The sequence below is a fragment of the Pinus tabuliformis genome, chromosome X (genome assembly GCF_031772625.1).
Source record: "Pinus tabuliformis cultivar Carrire ecotype Pingquan chromosome X, CPIR1, whole genome shotgun sequence".
Lineage (NCBI taxonomy): Eukaryota > Viridiplantae > Streptophyta > Pinopsida > Pinales > Pinaceae > Pinus > Pinus tabuliformis.
The window spans coordinates 1,570,587,821-1,570,605,286 of NC_142308.1; the positions used below are offsets into that span (position 1 = coordinate 1,570,587,821).

The window sequence follows — 17,466 nt, forward strand, 5'->3', positions numbered from 1 at the left end:
TGACAAAAAATTCAATATGTCGTACTAGCTTTTAATTATATTATTTTTAATAATCCTTTTTTAATTTTAAGAAAACATTGAGTTAATTGGATTGTTGTAATTTTCATAATTTTGAAAAACATTTTATATTTTTTGAATTAGCATCTTGTGAGGCAATTTTATTTCCTTTTCCTTTCCTTTTTTATGCTAAACATTACAATTATGAACTAAAAAAATCAAATATGTTTTTTTGTTATTGTTTGATTAAATTAGTGGTTGAACAAGTGATTATTAATTTAACTAGTTTTCACATGTATTGAGAGACTACACTTAGCAAAGTAATATTCTCTATAACAAAGGGAATCAGGTTAGCTACCTAGCCATAATAAAGCCACTTTACGAGATCTTAAAACAACTACAGAAAAAAGGATTTGAGAGAGAATGATCATAACATAGAATAAGAAGAGATGGAAACATCAATCTTGATTGGAAGAGACATTTTTGGCATGTGGTAGCTTGGATGAAGACAAAGAGCCACACTGGCTTCAATGTGTGCTAGTTGAACATATAAGTTCTTGAGGATAAGTTGAACATCATATAAAACCAGAAGGATACCATCATTGGCATCATTCCTATTTTGTAGGACTTTTCTTAGGAGAAATTTCATATGGTATAATAAATCAATCATGTAAAGATACTGATTTTGGCAGCCATGGGTGTTCCTTGAGTCAGGTACCTAGTGCTTGAGTACTGGAATCACTTTTGAGTCTGTAAATATGTTTTCTCACTAACAACCTCATTCTTTCATGCATGTAATTCTTCCTAAATTTCCTAGGGGCTTTATTGATGGTAAATTTGAGTCATTATCTCAGCTTGCATGTGTGCCCAAAAGACACCAAGAGAGAAGTGGCTCCCACTACCTCACCTACTCCTAGCACGTTGGTGAGTCATTGTTATTGCTGTTGAGAGGGAGAGAAATACACAGATAAGAAAAGAGTATAAGAGAACTAGAGGGCCAGATAAGAGCTTGAGGAAGCAGTGGAGAGTCAAAAACTATCGAAGAACCTCTAACTTGGGACCTCAAAGCTAGTCATGCCACTCAACAAATGGAAGGTGAGAATAATGAGAACTTTTAGGGAAATCTATGGGGAAATACACAAGGAGAAACTCAAGAAATAGAATAAGTTGGGATAAAGGATGTTTACAGAAGGCATGATGTCATTAAGACCATAATAAAAAACCTGCCCCATAGGTGACAGGAGCATGTGAGCAATCTAACCTCAATATGACCATATTTGGAGGAGGGAGGATTCAAATGCACCATCATAAATATAGAAATTGGGTGTAGTAACATCGAGAGGTCACTATTTAACATAGTTACGAAGAGTTGCACCTACATCAACCTTATCCATTGCCCCAGGCAAAGCTCTTAGCATGCTTCCCATTCCTCCTTACTCTATATTAAAAAAAACAACTTATTTTTTAAGATGAAAATAAGTTTTAGTAAATTTTATAAATTTTTAGATGTGGGAAAAATAATAATCATTAATATAACAAATAATGATTAAAAAGATATTTAATAAAAAGTTTGTGATTTAAAAAATAAAAAAAATATTAAAAAATCCTAAGTTTTGAAATATTTTGATTTTTTAATAAATTTAAATCAGAAAACTTTAAGAAATATATACCAATTAAATTTTTGATATATATTATGATTCTGATTTTTGATATATATCAGTTAAACCTAGACTGCCACAATCATGATAATATTCTATGGTAGAATTCCCATTAAAAAGGATGAAACGCGTAGAATAGTTAATTCTCACCCACTGAAAACAGCCGGCTGCGCCTTGAGAAGTGAAAGAGGAAGAGTATATCATACCAGTAAGTGTTTTTAAAGGTTTTGTGTAATTATTAGAGGGTTTAGAGTTTTTGGTAGGAATTTTGTTGAATATTTTTTAGATTTTTTTTTTCAAATCTATTTTTAACAAATCCTTATCTAATTTTAAATAAATTTAACAAAAAGAAATATACCAAAGAAACCTCCCATAATACGGCGTTTGATCGTTTCTCCATGCAGCCCCTTTGTGTGGAAAATGTCAAATTCTTTTGCTCTTTGGTATCTGCAGGGAGTTGACAGCGTGACGATCAAAAGTAGAACAGTTAGACTACCACCTTGTCAATCTTATTTGGAATTAGTTAGAATTATAAATTTTCACCGTGTAGTTTAGAAATTTGTTGAAATTATAAATCTGAAAGCAATTTGAATGTTTCAAAAAAAATTCACTAATACAATTTAAAAAATAAAAACTTATAATTTCAATACAATTTACAAACTTATAATTTTTACTTAATGTGAAGAATCTAATGGTCCACAACATTGAAAAATACAATTTAAAAAATAGAAAATTGCAATTTTCATAAAAACATATAATAATTGAGCTCACTTTTATCAATTAAAATAACTATAGAAGCCAAAGAGAACCAAAAAAATGACATAAATTTTTCTAATAGATTTTCTTAGAAGGAAATTTACATAGAACTTAGTTTATACCACCACCTTGTCAACCATTATATGTAGCTAGTATGTTTGAAGAAGTGCAACATGTGTTTATTTAAGAATATATTTTACTTATTCAAACATAACGCTCACCTGATTTTAGGTTGTTCAAATATCATAGAAAGATTTAAGGATGGAATCAGTTTTGGAGAAATTAATGTTGGAGATTTAACTCCTACTTGTCTTGTGCATATTGAATGATGTTCCTCATCATTAAATGTAATTGTTGTGTGAGTTGTTTGATTGCTAATTAGTTGGATTTGAGAGATTTAGTCCAACCAAGTGTTTCATTGAGATATTTTCTCAACTAAATGGTTGTGTGGTTAACATAGAATTTATATCTTCAACCAATATTTGATGTATTGATATGTGTGTTTATCATCATGCAAAGCAAGTTTTGGTGTGCAATCATTTTTGTAAATTGGTATCACACCTAGGAGCTTTAGGTGTTACTGCTTTAAGGGAGGGCCTAGGATAATGGGAGAGTGATTTGATGTAGATGTATATTGTAGATTAAATTAGTTGATAGCATATGTGATTGTATGTAGGAGTGCTTCTTTGCCCACCTTGATATTCAACGAAGAATAAATTTTGTGCATCAAATCAATCCACAAGCCAAAACGTGAACAACGTGTAGATACACATCACAAATAATAGAATAAATCATAGGAAAAAAGAGGAGAACCTAAAGGAAGGAAGAAATCCATTGGATGAGTCATCCATTCGAGATTCAAAACCCAACATATTTCCACATCCCATACTCTTTTATCAACTATCTTCCAAATGCAGAAGTCCACCTTGAAATGGTATGTGTGTAACACACTGTATAGCTAGTGGATGTGGAAAAAAAGAAGGAGAAATTATATGGTTGCTAGTTCAAGAGATTTGAGGAGTTTGACATCTATAAGAAATTCATCGGAGCATAAGTCATCATGGAATGGTCGGTGTCCATGCACGTGACTTTCTATGATGAAGTAGAGTAGATTGATCTTGATCTTGGTCATTATTTTAAGCAATCAGAGAAAGTGTCCAATAATACCATTGTGGATATTTCCATGAGATTTCCAAAGATCATTCTATCAAGTTTCTACCACTTGGCTTGGATTTTGTGATTTGGTTCTATCACTAGATTCCAGGAGGGCAAATGGGGTTCAATAATGGCGGGCTTTTGGTATTCAATATATCAAATGTAGGATTTCAAACCTTAAAAGAAATGACCCTTTCCATTTTGGGGATTAAGTGTGGAAGGAATTATCATTGAATGGATAAGCTTCTCGACACATTCTCTTGCAAGGAATTACATTAAAGTTATTTATTTTTAATTCATTTTACTTTAGTTCTGACCGTTACGTGGTCAAAGTGATTTACATGCATCTGTTGTTCTAAATTTTAGGTTGCTCCTTACCATGAAGGTCCCTATCGATATCAATTTTCCCACACCCTCAATGTGTCCATGATGTTACAATTGATAAAGGAGAATCAAACTGTTTGCTGACTTATTTTAGAAAATTAGACTATTGATGGTATACATAATTTGCTTCACTTTATGTTGTATATAAGTACTCTTTTTTTGTAAATTAAGTGATGATGAGCTTCAAAGTCAGATAAAGTGGTCATTTTGTAAAACTCACTCTAGATACATTCAATATCTGGATGACTTTCCTATATAACTAATGAGTACAACGGCTGGCACCCATGTATCTTGGTAGATGGAAGCTCATTCATAGAATGACTAGTAGTTCAGTTATTGTAAAGAGGAAATTTATTGTGTCTGAAGCAACTGTTTTAAGAGATAAGGTAAAACTAAAACTCAATATGGATGGTTGTCCAGATAGTTTGATAGTTTTGTGTGAAAATTCCTTGAAATGCAACAATTGGAAGTTATTATTCTAACTGATTAATTATGTAGTTTATTTTGTTACGACAAAATAACGAATAAATCACACAACAATTTCTTCACAATAAAAATGTTATGGAAAATAAACTAGAAATTGATAAAATAGAACACACACAATAAAATTGACATCGTAATTTTTTGACAAATGTCTCTATAAAAAGAAAAAATGGGAAAACTTGTGCAACATATGAGGGTTTTATTATTATTATGTACTGGTGAATCTCAGTACAAAAATATGGATGCCAAACTCACAATCCTCAACAAAATAATATGGCCAAAATTATTGAGACAATTTTTGTCTCACCCAAAACTGATCTTAGCTCTAGAACTAGCTACTCGAACACCACTGCATTAGCATCTACGCAAGTGCACTGCCTTTGAAACTGCTTTCATGTTGTTTTTCTTCTCAACTCAGCCTTTGAGTATGACTCGTTTGGCCTTCTAGAATTTTCCTAGCCACTAGGAACTAAATCAACGCCCTCTCTAGCTAAATTGAACCCTCCTTTGAAGTTATTTGTGCATGCCCTACATAGCATCATTGAGGAAAACTTGACCCTCTTACTATTGAATCTCCAACACAAAAAAATCCACTCGAATCACTATCGATGTTCCCTCTACCCTTTGCATCCCTTTTGGCTCAAACTTTTCTTCCCTGCTCAACCTCTGTAGTTGGATAGTTTGATCTGCCAAGGAACTCGCTCTCTTGATGTGTCTATCTACATCCCCATCAACCTGCTCTTATAATCTCTTATTGGTGAACCAATTACCATGATTAGATCCCCATCAACAACTAAGATTATCTCAAACTCAATCAATGTGAGTTTCTAGAGAATTCTCACATTTCTCAAGTAACTCCATTTAATTAATTGATTTCCCTAAGTTAGACTTAAGCATCTTTTAGTTATTGATGAATTAATTTAATTAAGATGTCTCTAGGTGTTTTCTCCCATAACTTTTTTTGGGTTTCTGAGATCATGTGTTTCTTAGCCTCTCTTACCAAAGGTGATACTAGAACACCTCTCCAATTCTATAAAAAACTAACATTCCTTCTTACCGAGGAAGGTGTTTTCTCTATCTTCACCTGTAACATCTTGCCTCACGTTGTTGATGTTTGATAACTATGACACCTTGCCATTATCTACCAACTACTAGACATACTTTGATTCATCTACCACTTTGTAGTTGGACCATATTTCATATGCACTGTTGCTGACACTGCACTCTACTTTTGTACTATTGCCAACATTACTCTACATTGCAACTGATCGTATGCCACTGTTGTTGCTACAACTATCGCAACAAAGAAATAAACTTTGAATCTACTTTGTCCCTATATTGGATGTGCAATTGTCTCTTGAGTCTCTGAATGCAACTAGCATATGAACTATCTACTAAGTAACTCTTTGTGCCCTAACTAGTTCTATGCCCCTCAAGTAACTGACTACAATTGGTCTCTACAACTATCCCTCGAGATCTATCTGTGCCTATTGAAACTGATCCTTCTACTACTAAACATTGTGGGCCCTTTTAGCAAAGATAATGATCCATGCTGGGAAACACATATTCAATGTTATCCTCTATGGTTCCTACCCAAACTTGCAACCTTAAAGCACTATGCTCCTCATCCATCTGGAGGTATATCTATTATCACCCCATTATCTCCTTTCTAGCCTTGTCTCTAGTTAGGACCCTTATTTGCTTTGCAACTCACAGTTCCTCGAGCACCTATTAAAAACAACTAGAAGTTGATCTATTGCCCATATTTGCATTTTGTCTAACTTGTACGACCTCCTTCGTCAATCTCGTACGCACATCTCTTGAAAGCTGTGAAATTAGTGAAACTCAACAATGGAGAAATAAACAAGAATATCCTCCCTTTCTTGCTTAGTTTCCTACTCTACTACTCCCACTCCCTCCTAGAATGCATAGATCTAATCTATCCTTTGTAACCGGAAATACAGATTTCCTCCTAGATCTAGATCTGGAAACCCTCAAGGAAAAATCTATAAATTCCATAATGTGCTTCTTTCTATTCCAGCAATCGCTAATCTGCTATTGTAAAAAGTTGTACAAAATCACTATGCCAAAATTTTCTCAATGAAATCTCTGATATGATTACTGAAAATTCTTCCCAGTAACACCACTGGTTGCAAATCGCTACAACTAAGGATCTTTGAATTTTTTGTTGGTTGCAAACTGAAAATCAAACCCCGCCTCTACTAATTTTCACTCCCAACTAGCCTCTATGTAGATATGGAAATTGTGTTGTAGAACTCCCTTTGAACCTCCACAATTTTTCCTCCTCACTTCTGATCAATTGATATGTCTTTAACACTTCTCTGATACCATGTAAAAATTCCTTGAAATGAAACAACTAGAATTTATTCTTCTAAATGATTAATTATGCAGTTTATTTTGTTACGAAAAAATCACAAATAAATCACAGTGCAATTTCTTCACAATAAAAGTGTTTTAGAAGATAAACTGGAAACTAAGAAAATAGAGCATACACACATAATAAATGATCCAGGTGGATATTTGTGGCCACCTTCTGATTCCACTTGGACCCCCACCATTGTGCCTTTCAGTTTCCTTAATTGTAGCACAATTTACTATTTTAGGTAGTTTTTGGGTCCTAAACTTTGAGAGCCATCTTGAGGAACTAAAGGAAAGATTTTTGGAAAATGGGGAAACTAATAGCATATAAAGGGGGTTTGCAATCAAAAGTTGTATTCCTATGATAGATATTTCTAACGAGGTATTATACGTGTCAAATGGAGATCGTATGCCAAATTTACGACCCCGAGAAATTGATGTGCCAATTTATCCTAATGGGACCCATATACTTTTGGTGCTTCACCTCCTAGTGTTAGGTTTTTGGATGTTTAAGATTTTCTATTGTTTCTCAATAATAAATAGACCTTAGAGCCTCATTGTAACACAGTTCATAAAGCATGTAGCCGCCACATCTCTTGTTATGGAACCAGCTCAAGAAAAGATAGAAAAGATAAATCCACGCCTTAGAATTCAGCCTCTTCGAGGGGGAAACCTCCTTTACATTACATAAATGAACAATTCTTGGATGATACAAATGACAAAACCTCCTTTCTATATATAGGAGTCTAAGGAGTCACAATATAATCCAGCCAACCTAACAATAATAATATAAAGCCACAAAAATAACAATAGAGGGATTCTATGGGGCACAGAAATAACAATATGGGGGTAATAGGGGCACAACAATATAAATAGGGGGTATAACTACAATAGTAATGGGGTAATCACTAGTATTATAGGGACCCAACATGCCCCTCTCCTTCAAAAAAGTGTTGTCCTCAACGCTTGAGTAGTTCTGGATACTTCTGCATAAAATTCTCATCCTCCCATGTGGAATCTTCAGCGGATAAGTTCTTCCACTTGATAAGATACTCTGAAATTGATCGATTTCGTAGCTGTCGAGTTCTTGTTTCTGTGACTGCTTCCGGTTCCAATATAATTTTTCCTTCCTCGTCAAGTTCTGGCAATATTGTTTGAATTGGGAGCTTGTCACCTATAACCTTCTTTAAACATGAAACATGGAAAACTGGGTGCAATCGAGAAGCTGCAGGAAGCTCCAATTTGTATGCCATAGTACCAATCTTTTCCAACACCTTGTACGGACCATAATACTTTGGTGATAATTTATTATCCTTCTTAGCTTGCTTTAGGGACATTTGCTTATATGGTTGTAGCCGTAGGAATACCCAATCACCTACATCAAAACTTCTTTCACTGCGATGTTGATCTGCCTGTTGTTTCATTCTATTTTGTGCCAACACGAGGTTATCCTTTAAGAGTTGGAGGACTTGTTGTTGATGTTCGATGTGATGTTCCACTGCCTGAACCTTAGAATTTTCTCTTAAATATGATGTGATGGATGGTGGTTGATACCCATAAAGTGCCATAAATGGGGTCATTTTTGTTGCTGTATGGAAGGAAGTGTTATACCACCATTCAGCCAGAGGCAACCATTTGACCCATTGTGTCTGTTTATCAGATACAAAGCAACGAAGATATCCTTCCAAACATTTGTTTACTATCTCAGTTTTCCCATCAGATTGAGGATGATAAGATGAGCTATGAGCTAACTGAGTACCAAGACAAGAAAATAATTCTGTCCAAAAATTTCCAGTGAAAATGGGATCTCTGTCACTTACAATAATCTTTGGGTTTCCATGTAGCTTTTGAACTGTTTCCATAAATGCAGTAGAAACTGTACTGGCTTTAAATGGATGTGATAATGCACAAAAGTGTGCATACTTGGTAAGTCTGTCAACTACCACCATGATGACACTCTTTCCCTCAGACTTGGGTAAACCTGTGATAAAATCCATTGAAACCTCCTCCCAACGTTGGCTTGGAATGGATAAAGGTTGTAATAGACCCGGTGTCTTAATTGTTTCAACTTTATTTTGTTGGCAAACCAAACATTCCGCCACAAACTTTTGAATATCTGATTTAAGGCCATCCCAAAAAAATTCCTTCTTAACCCTGTGGTAAGTTTTTAAAAATCCTGAGTGCCCTCCTAAGGGAGAAGTGTGCAATTCCATAAGAATCTTTTGTTTTAGCTGGGAATTCTTACAGAGGTATAAGCGATCTTTGTACCATAACGAATCATTTTGCCAGCTAAATGTATCAGAAGTACTGGAATCTTGTTGTAGCTTTCGAATAAGTGCCCACACTTCTTCGTCATTCTTCCATTCCTCCCTTGCTTCGTTTATCCAATCTGGTTGGATAATAGAAATGGCACACAACAATGCTTCCACATCCTCATCCTTTCTTGAGAGTGCATCTGCCACCACATTTTGCTTCCCTTTTTTGTAGATGATTTCAAAGTCATAACCCAACATCTTTGTGACCCACTTTTGTTGCTCTTCAGAGGATAATCTTTGTTCTAAAAAGTATTTAAGGCTATCATGATCCGTTTTTACCTTGAAGTGTCTTCCCATTAGGTAGGGTCGCCATTTCTTAAGTGCATGGAGTATTGCCAACATTTCCTTCTCATAAATAGCTTTGTTAAAAACTTTCCCTTGATTGGACGACTTTCAAAAGCAATGGGTCTTTCATCTTGCATTAGAACAGCACCAATTCCATTTCCTGAAGCATCACATTCCACAATAAAGGTTTTTGTGAAGTCCGGTGTAGCTAAGACCGGTGCTTGGCACATTGCCTCTTTAAGATGTTCAAAGGCCTTTGTTGCTTCCGAAGTCCATGAAAATGAATCTTTCTTCAATAATGTTGTTAGAGGTGCTGCTATTCTCCCATAATTCTTAACAAACTTGCGATAATACCCTGTCAACCCAAGAAATCCTCGCAGATGCTTTATGGATGTGGGGATTTTCCATTCCTTAATGGCTTTAATTTTGCTAGGGTCTACCTTAACTCCTTCATGAGATACAATATGACCCAAATATTCCACCTCCTGGACTCCAAAGAAACATTTGGATCTTTTTGCATATAATTGTTTCTCCTCCAATAGTTGTAGCACCCTGTCAACATGTTCAACATGATCCTTCCAAGACTTGCTGTAGATTAGTATATCATCAAAAAATACTAACACAAATTTTCTAAGGAATGGTTTGAAAATTGAATTCATCAAACCTTGAAATGTTGAAGGTGCATTGGTAAGGCCAAAAGGCATGACCAAAAATTCATAATGACCCTCATGAGTTCTAAATGCTGTTTTTGGAATGTCTTCAATCTTCATTCTGATTTGATGATATCCTGAACGAAGATCCAACTTGGTGAAGTAAATTGATCCATGCAATTCATCCAGTAATTCATCAATAACAGGAATGGGGAACTTATCTTTAATAGTGAGCTTGTTGAGCTCCCTATAATCTGGACACATGCGCCATGATCCATCCTTCTTGTGCACCAATACTACTGGAGCTGAGAAAGAACTTTGACTCGGTTGAATTATACCAGCCTCTAGCATTTCTGCAACCATACGTTCAATTTCACTTTTTTGGACATATGGATATCTGTACGGCCTGATGTTTGGAGGAACACTTCCTGGAATCAGATGAATAGCATGATCATGATCACGCATAGGTGGGAGACCTTTGGGAGTCTCAAATACCTTGGAATGATTGTCCAGGACTTTTTGGAGATCTGGAGAAATAGATGATTCCAATGTGGAAACATCTAGCGAACATAATTGTGCAATTACACCTCTTTGCTCCTTTTTTAGAAGCTTTGTCATGCCATTAGAGCTGATTATCTTTCCTGGTTTCCCTGCAATACCCCTTAATTCAACTTCCTTTCCTTCCACAGAAAATTTCATGAAAAGTTCTTGAAAATTAAAAGCTATTGTACCCAAGGATTGTAGCCATTGGACTCCTAGTACAACATCAGCACCTCCCATTGGAATGGAAAGCATTGGGCTAGTCAATACATATTCTCCCATGGATAGCTTGATATTATGGCACTTTCCAGAACAATTTATTGTTCCTCCATTTGCAATCATCACTTGACACTCTGGTGCTGGATATAGGAAGCAATTCAATTCTTTTGCTACCCTACAATGAATAAAATTGTGGGTGCTTCCTGAATCAATCAACACTATTACCTTTTTCTTCTTGATTTGTCCTTCTATCTTGATGGTTTGAGGAGTGGTAATTCCCGCCAATGCATTACAAGATATGGTCGGATTTATTTGTTCTTCATCTAGGCTTTGTTCCTGGAATATATCCTCTTCTTTTGACCTTTCTTGCTCCTTTTCTTCTTCCTCTTCACAATCTATGTAGAATAATTTCTTCTCAGCACACTTATGACCTTTTGTGTATTTGCTATCACAATTGTAACAAAGCCCTTTTGCTCTTTTTTCTTCCAATTGTTGTGGTGTCAACCTTGTAGGTTGTGGAAGACTATGGGCAACAACACTTCCGTCTTTATAGTTGTGAACGGTATGCTTCCTAGTTGCCATAATTTTGCTTTCCATTTTTCTTGCTAACCTGAATGCCTTCTCTAATGAATCAGGTTCCCAAAGGCGCACATCATGTTGGATATTATCCTTTAAAGACCCTATGAACACATCAATCCTATGCTCCTCTGGAATATCTTTTACCCTTATGTTCAATTTTTGGAACTCCTCAATGTGCTCCATTATTGAACCCTTTTGTTTGAGACTTATCAATTGGCTAAAAAAAGTGTTGCTTTTTGTATCCTCATAATGTGCTATCAATTCTTCCGTAAAAATTGCCCAAGTGATAAATTGTTTACGAGAACAAAGCCATTGATACCATACAAACTGATTTGGTTCCAAATATAAAGTTGCCATACGTACCTTTTGTGTGTTTTGCACATTATTGAGATCGAAGAATTGCTCCATCTGTAATATCCATGTGGCGGGATCCTTGCCATCAAACTTCCTCATATCGATTTTTGGAACATGGTGAGTCTTCGATCCAACATTAGAGTCTATGGAATCATGATTAACATTTCTTTTGTTCTCATCATGAGTTTCCTTTACTACCTTTTCACCATTAGTGACCCTTTCTTGTAGCAACTTCTTCAATTCATCCATCTTATCATCCATGCCATCAATTTTAGCGTCCATGCCATTCACCTTAGCTTCCATGCCATCCATCTTAGCTTCCATGCCCTTTATCTTAGATTCCACACCATTTACCTTAGATTCCACGCCACTTGTCTTAGCTTCTGTTAGCTTTTGTGAGCGTGACATTTGTTGCACTTGTTCTTGTAATTTTGATATATCATGTAGCATTTCTTCCTCTTCTTCATGAGTCATGCTAGAGCTTTCAGGTTCCTTACTAGGTGTTTGCATTTTCTTTCCTCAGGGCATCAGTTATCGATAATAATGTTTTACTATGCCCTTTGAATTCCGTTAAACCAAGCTCACACAAAAATTTAAAAAAAACTACACACCTTTTTTTACTTTATAGAAGCCTGATATTGAATCTGATGTATCTCTGTAATTTCGGATCATCCAATTCTGAAAATGCTACCTGCAGTAGCCTTCTGCGTCCTCTTTCCAATGCCACAAGTCTGAGCCAAATTGGATTCTCCAAGGAAGAGTTATGTGAAATCTCTGGTGAGCTCCAGTATTGTAGCAATAATGCTACAACTCCTGGGGCTTCCTGTCTCTTAATTTTATCAACCCGGTAGTTCGTACAAACTTGGAAGCGGCGGTGCTGTATGCACAAGTACTAGCTCTTGTCGCAGCTGTCACTTGGTCAGCTGGCACAAGTCCGCTAGGGCTCAAGCCAACTTCTATAGGCTCTCAGAAGAAGCTTGCTAATTGATGGACGAAAGCTAATCTCAAAGGAAAGCTACTTTACTTGACAAAAATGAACTGAAAGCAAATCAAAGCATGTAAACCTAGGAAACCCTAATTTAACTAGTCTAACCTCTACAATGCAAGGAATGTAAATGCAACTTCTACCAATGCTGTCATTACCTCTAATAAGTGAAAATGCATGGATCTAAGCTACTTGCATCATGAAAGTTATGTTTTTGTATTTTTCCTTTAAGTGAATGGAATGATTGTGATCTTGTGCTAACTAGGGTTTGGTTGTGCAGGTGGGATGGAGAAGGAAGGAAAGTGTGGGACAGGTTAGGGAGGCTAGGAGAGGTTCCTAGGGATCCTTAGCATCCATCCACAGAGGTCCCTCACATTCAGAAGCTCGGCAACCGAGTGAGTGGCCTCCTACAGGAAGCCTGCAGAGGATCCTACAGGATACTCTGTTTTCTACAGGATGTCTACAAATGGCTACAGGATGACCTACCGTGAGTGTTTGGCGTGATGGAGGAGTGATGAAATGGTAGGGGGAGATGTGTAAGGTAGGAATAAGGCTGGTGATGGCTCAGAAGCTGGAAAATTAGATGAGGGAAGAGTGTATGCAATGGTTTGATGATTGGAGGGATGGAACCAACGAAAGTTGAAGGAGATGGAGCTATGTGGGAAATGAGAGAGTTGGAGGGTAAATGAGTGAGACATAGGTTAAATAGAACTTGAGGAGATGATGAAGATGATAGAGATGCCCTGCACAATGCTCATTTAAACGAATCAATGAATTCTTGCAAACAAACCAAGTCCTAGCTAACTTAATCTAATTGTCAATGAAATAAATGAACAGCAGCTTTGTTTGGAAAGAGAACCATGTACTTCACGTGAGAAAGAGCATTCCAAAAGATCTAAATGCATAACAAACTCCTACCAATCAATTCTAAGCATAAAAAGCTACGTTACCCATCAAAACCAACTACCATAACAAAGCAAGATCTAAAGAGCAGATTTTTATTTCAAGAACGCAGCAAACACATAAAGATACACAAGGGAGGTACTGGGCGCTTTAGATGGGCCCAACCCCAAGAACTACAGCCTCCCAAGAGCGATTTAGAGCTGGTGCAAAGCTGGATCCATCTTTATTAATCAAGAAATGAAAAGTACATCAAAACTGTCCATAAGGAGAGCTTGAGAATGAGCTGAAAGCAAAGCTAATCCATGGCCTAAAAATCGAACTACAAGCTAGCTAACTAATGGCTAAAACAAAATGACTAACTAGCTACAAAAATGACTACCAACTAGCTACCAAAAATGACCAACCACTAGCTAACCAAAATGAGGCCCCAAGCCTTCTTATTTATACAATTTGAGGACCCAACAGTCCTCCTAAAAGTTAGGGACTTGGCTGCCCAAGACTTGGAGTTAACAGCAGTCCAACTTGACTTGCTTGGCTGCCCTTGAGCTGATTGATTCGGCGGCCCTTGAACTCCGAGCTGATGGTGGAGAATTTGAGGTAAGGGCCCATAAATGAGGGGGACACCTTCCTACAAATCCTCTAGCTTGTTCTCCCACGAATTTGGCTGCCAAGTGCTCATTAAGACCTTCAAATTTGTCTCCAAGTTGACCAACAAGGCTACACAAAGCACCCATTAGACTTGTTGGCATAATGACTAACCAAATTCACTCTATTAACATAAAAATAATCAAAAACATGCAATAAACAAATGAGAATGGTGGACTAAGCCAAATTAGGAGGTTGAATGAGCCCAAATAATTGTACATTTTTGGGGCTCATCATCACCCCCCTACTGAAAGTGTTGCTCATCCTCTGAGCAACCAAATCTCTCCCCTTGTCTTTGATGGCCCTGGTGACTTCCTTGGCTAATCATCTCGGCCGATTTCTCCTTTGGCTTCCCGCTTTTCAAACTTTCCTGTAGAAACTGTTCGTTGGCTTCCTGTAGAAACAGTCTCTGTCTTCCTGTGGAAATAATCTGCTAGCTTCCTGTAGAAACAGTCTGCTAGCTTCAATGAACTGCCCGAGAATAGATATTGCATGCCGAAGCTGGATGGGAATCACTGTTTTTCCATTGGTTAACCTTGATTCATGTTTCTGTTCCTGACATGACAATACTTTCCGACTGTGGCAGCTTTCTTTGCTTCATAAAATGCTTACTGCAATAGCAAATATAATAACAGATTTGTATCCCACAGCCAACCCAAATATAACATTAGTTGCTGCTTCCAGTCCTGCATGAATTGGCAACATCTAGGACAGGGCTGTAAGCATTACTAGTGCAGTATTCAGTGACAAAACCAATAACAAGGCCAGACCACAAACCAATAGCACCACAGAAGAAAAGCTCCCAGTTCTTTACAACCTTCTGGGCACCAAAATTGAATATAGTGAAGGATGAAGGCAATGCAACTAGGCTTACAGCAACAATGCCAATAGACATCACTACTATGTAGATAATACGTTGCTTTTTCAATGCAGGCTCAATTTCCTTCACAGCCTTGATCTCAAATATGTTAGTTGCAAACAGAGTTGTGATTAAGCAAGCAATGATACCCATTGAACTAATAAGCAAGGGATAACACATGGCAGTAAGATCATGAGAGTTTTCAAATGATGATATGGATGCAACAACCAGAGCTGCACAGGGAGATTCAGTCATAGGACCCAAATAGATCTGATCCCATACCAGCGATATCTCCAACATTGTCACCAACATTATCAGCAATGACAGCTGGGTTGCGTGGATCGTCTTCAGGAATGTTCCTCTCAACCTTGCCAACAAGATCAGCACCTACATCTGCTGCTTTGGTGCAAATACCACCACCTACGCTGCCAAACAGAGCCATGGAAGAACCACCGAGGCCATATTTGAAGATGTTGAAATAAGTTTTGCTAACCATTTCATATATTTTTCTCTAAGATGTTCTGCTAATTTTCGTTTATCTCCATCTGAATTCGAATACACTTTGAGTGAATCATGATCATTGCAACAATTTCGGAGAGAAATAAAACAATCATCAAATGAGTTGATGATAGAGAACCAATTAACTGATTGTGCACACTTTAGTTGAGGACGTGGAAAGTGCCGATGAACAGCAGTTCATGAGTTTCAGCCAAGCCGTCTTCAATTTCTCCGTGATTTGTGATGAGGTGGAAAAAACATGTGCGCTAGATTTTTCAAACTGCAGTGATACATGTTTTCTTCTCTCCGTTAATTAATTGACATCCTGTTCACTGGAGTTCAACTACCATTAACTGTGTTTTTTTTTTTTTTTTTCACGTGAATGGCCGATCATGCTGCGTGATTTTTGCCTTGAGCGCTAGAGAAGACAATCGGTTGAGCCTCGCTAATCCGTGGCTTAATTCCACCATTTCATTCATTCATGCAGTTTCCAAATTAATTTTATGCAATAGAAGAATGGGTTTGTCACATACCTCGAAGTTGAATGGCTGCCGTGAGCTGCTGTGGGCTGTCATTGCTGCATGCATTTGATTTTATGGTTGCATGATGGTTGGGCTGCTAATCCATGGCTGGTTTTCTTATGCAGGTGTCCTCTGGCCAGATGCATGCAACAAGAATTCATTTCCACGTTCAGATCTGCATCCTGAACCTGCTGCCATTGAATTTTCACAGGACCAGAACTTCTTTTTTTCATTTCTCCCAAACGGCAAACCGGATTGAGCTAAAACTTGGTGGGCATGTTCCTACCATCATGATGCATCTCCCATAGCAAATTCGTGATCAATGGATGCACGGATTTCGAGAAAATTGGAAAATGGCTGAAGATTTCAGAGCTCGATTTCTCGGAAACCGTGCATCGGAATTGGCTGAAACTGCTTGGGTAGGCTACTATCACCCACGTGCATCTCCCCATGAAACAGGTTTTGAAACGGATGCACGGTTATGGAGAAAATGCAAAAATGGCTGATGGAGATGGAGGCTGTTTTGTTGGAAACCGTGCACTGGAATTGCATGAAACTGGTCAGGCATGTTGTCATCGACCTTGTACAATCCCCCATAAAATGGTTTGTCAAATGGATGCATGGTTCTCAAGTTATGGCAAAAACAAATTATGCTCTATGTTTTTTTTTGCTTCAAGGCATTTTGCATGTGTTTGCATGGTATGACAAAACGAATTTTTGCTGTGATGCAGGTATGGAGATGATGGAGGATGAGTTGGAAGACGGCAGGAGGACTCTTGAACCTTTGAGGAAGCTACCATGCTTGCAAAACCACTCTTGAAATGCATGCCTAATTTCCCACAATTTCTACAGGAAGATCCTGTAGAAGCACAATGAGAGGCACAAGGAGGTGGAAAAAGTGATGGATGAAGGCAAGGGATGGACACACAAGTGCTTGTAGGCCTAATCAACAGATTCCCACCATTAGATTCACTTTTGAAATTGTATTTGGCTCGTCCAAAGGTTCTACAGGATGTTTCCTGTAGAAATATAGAGCATCCTGTAGAAAACACAGTTTTGAGGAAAGAAGCATAATGACATGAAAAGAATGATGGAAAAGGGGTGAGGAGTGGAAACATAGATGAGTGTAGGCCTCATGGACATATTCCAAGCCTTCAGGTCCTCTTTGGAGATCAATTTGGCTTTTTTGTAAGCTTCCTGTAGAAGATACGAAACTTCCTGTAGAAGGCACAAAAACTCCTTTGTCTTTGATTTGAGTGCTCCTCCTATCATGACACGTCCTCCTTTAACCTGCAATGTCA

General features: G+C 37.3%; 1 pseudogene; it reads right to left on the reverse strand.

The window, feature by feature from the left end:
• Positions 1 to 15,588, reverse strand: part of LOC149146023 (guard cell S-type anion channel SLAC1-like) — a 96,089-nt pseudogene extending 80,501 nt beyond the window's left edge.
• Positions 15,589 to 17,466: the final 1,878 nt, after the last annotated feature.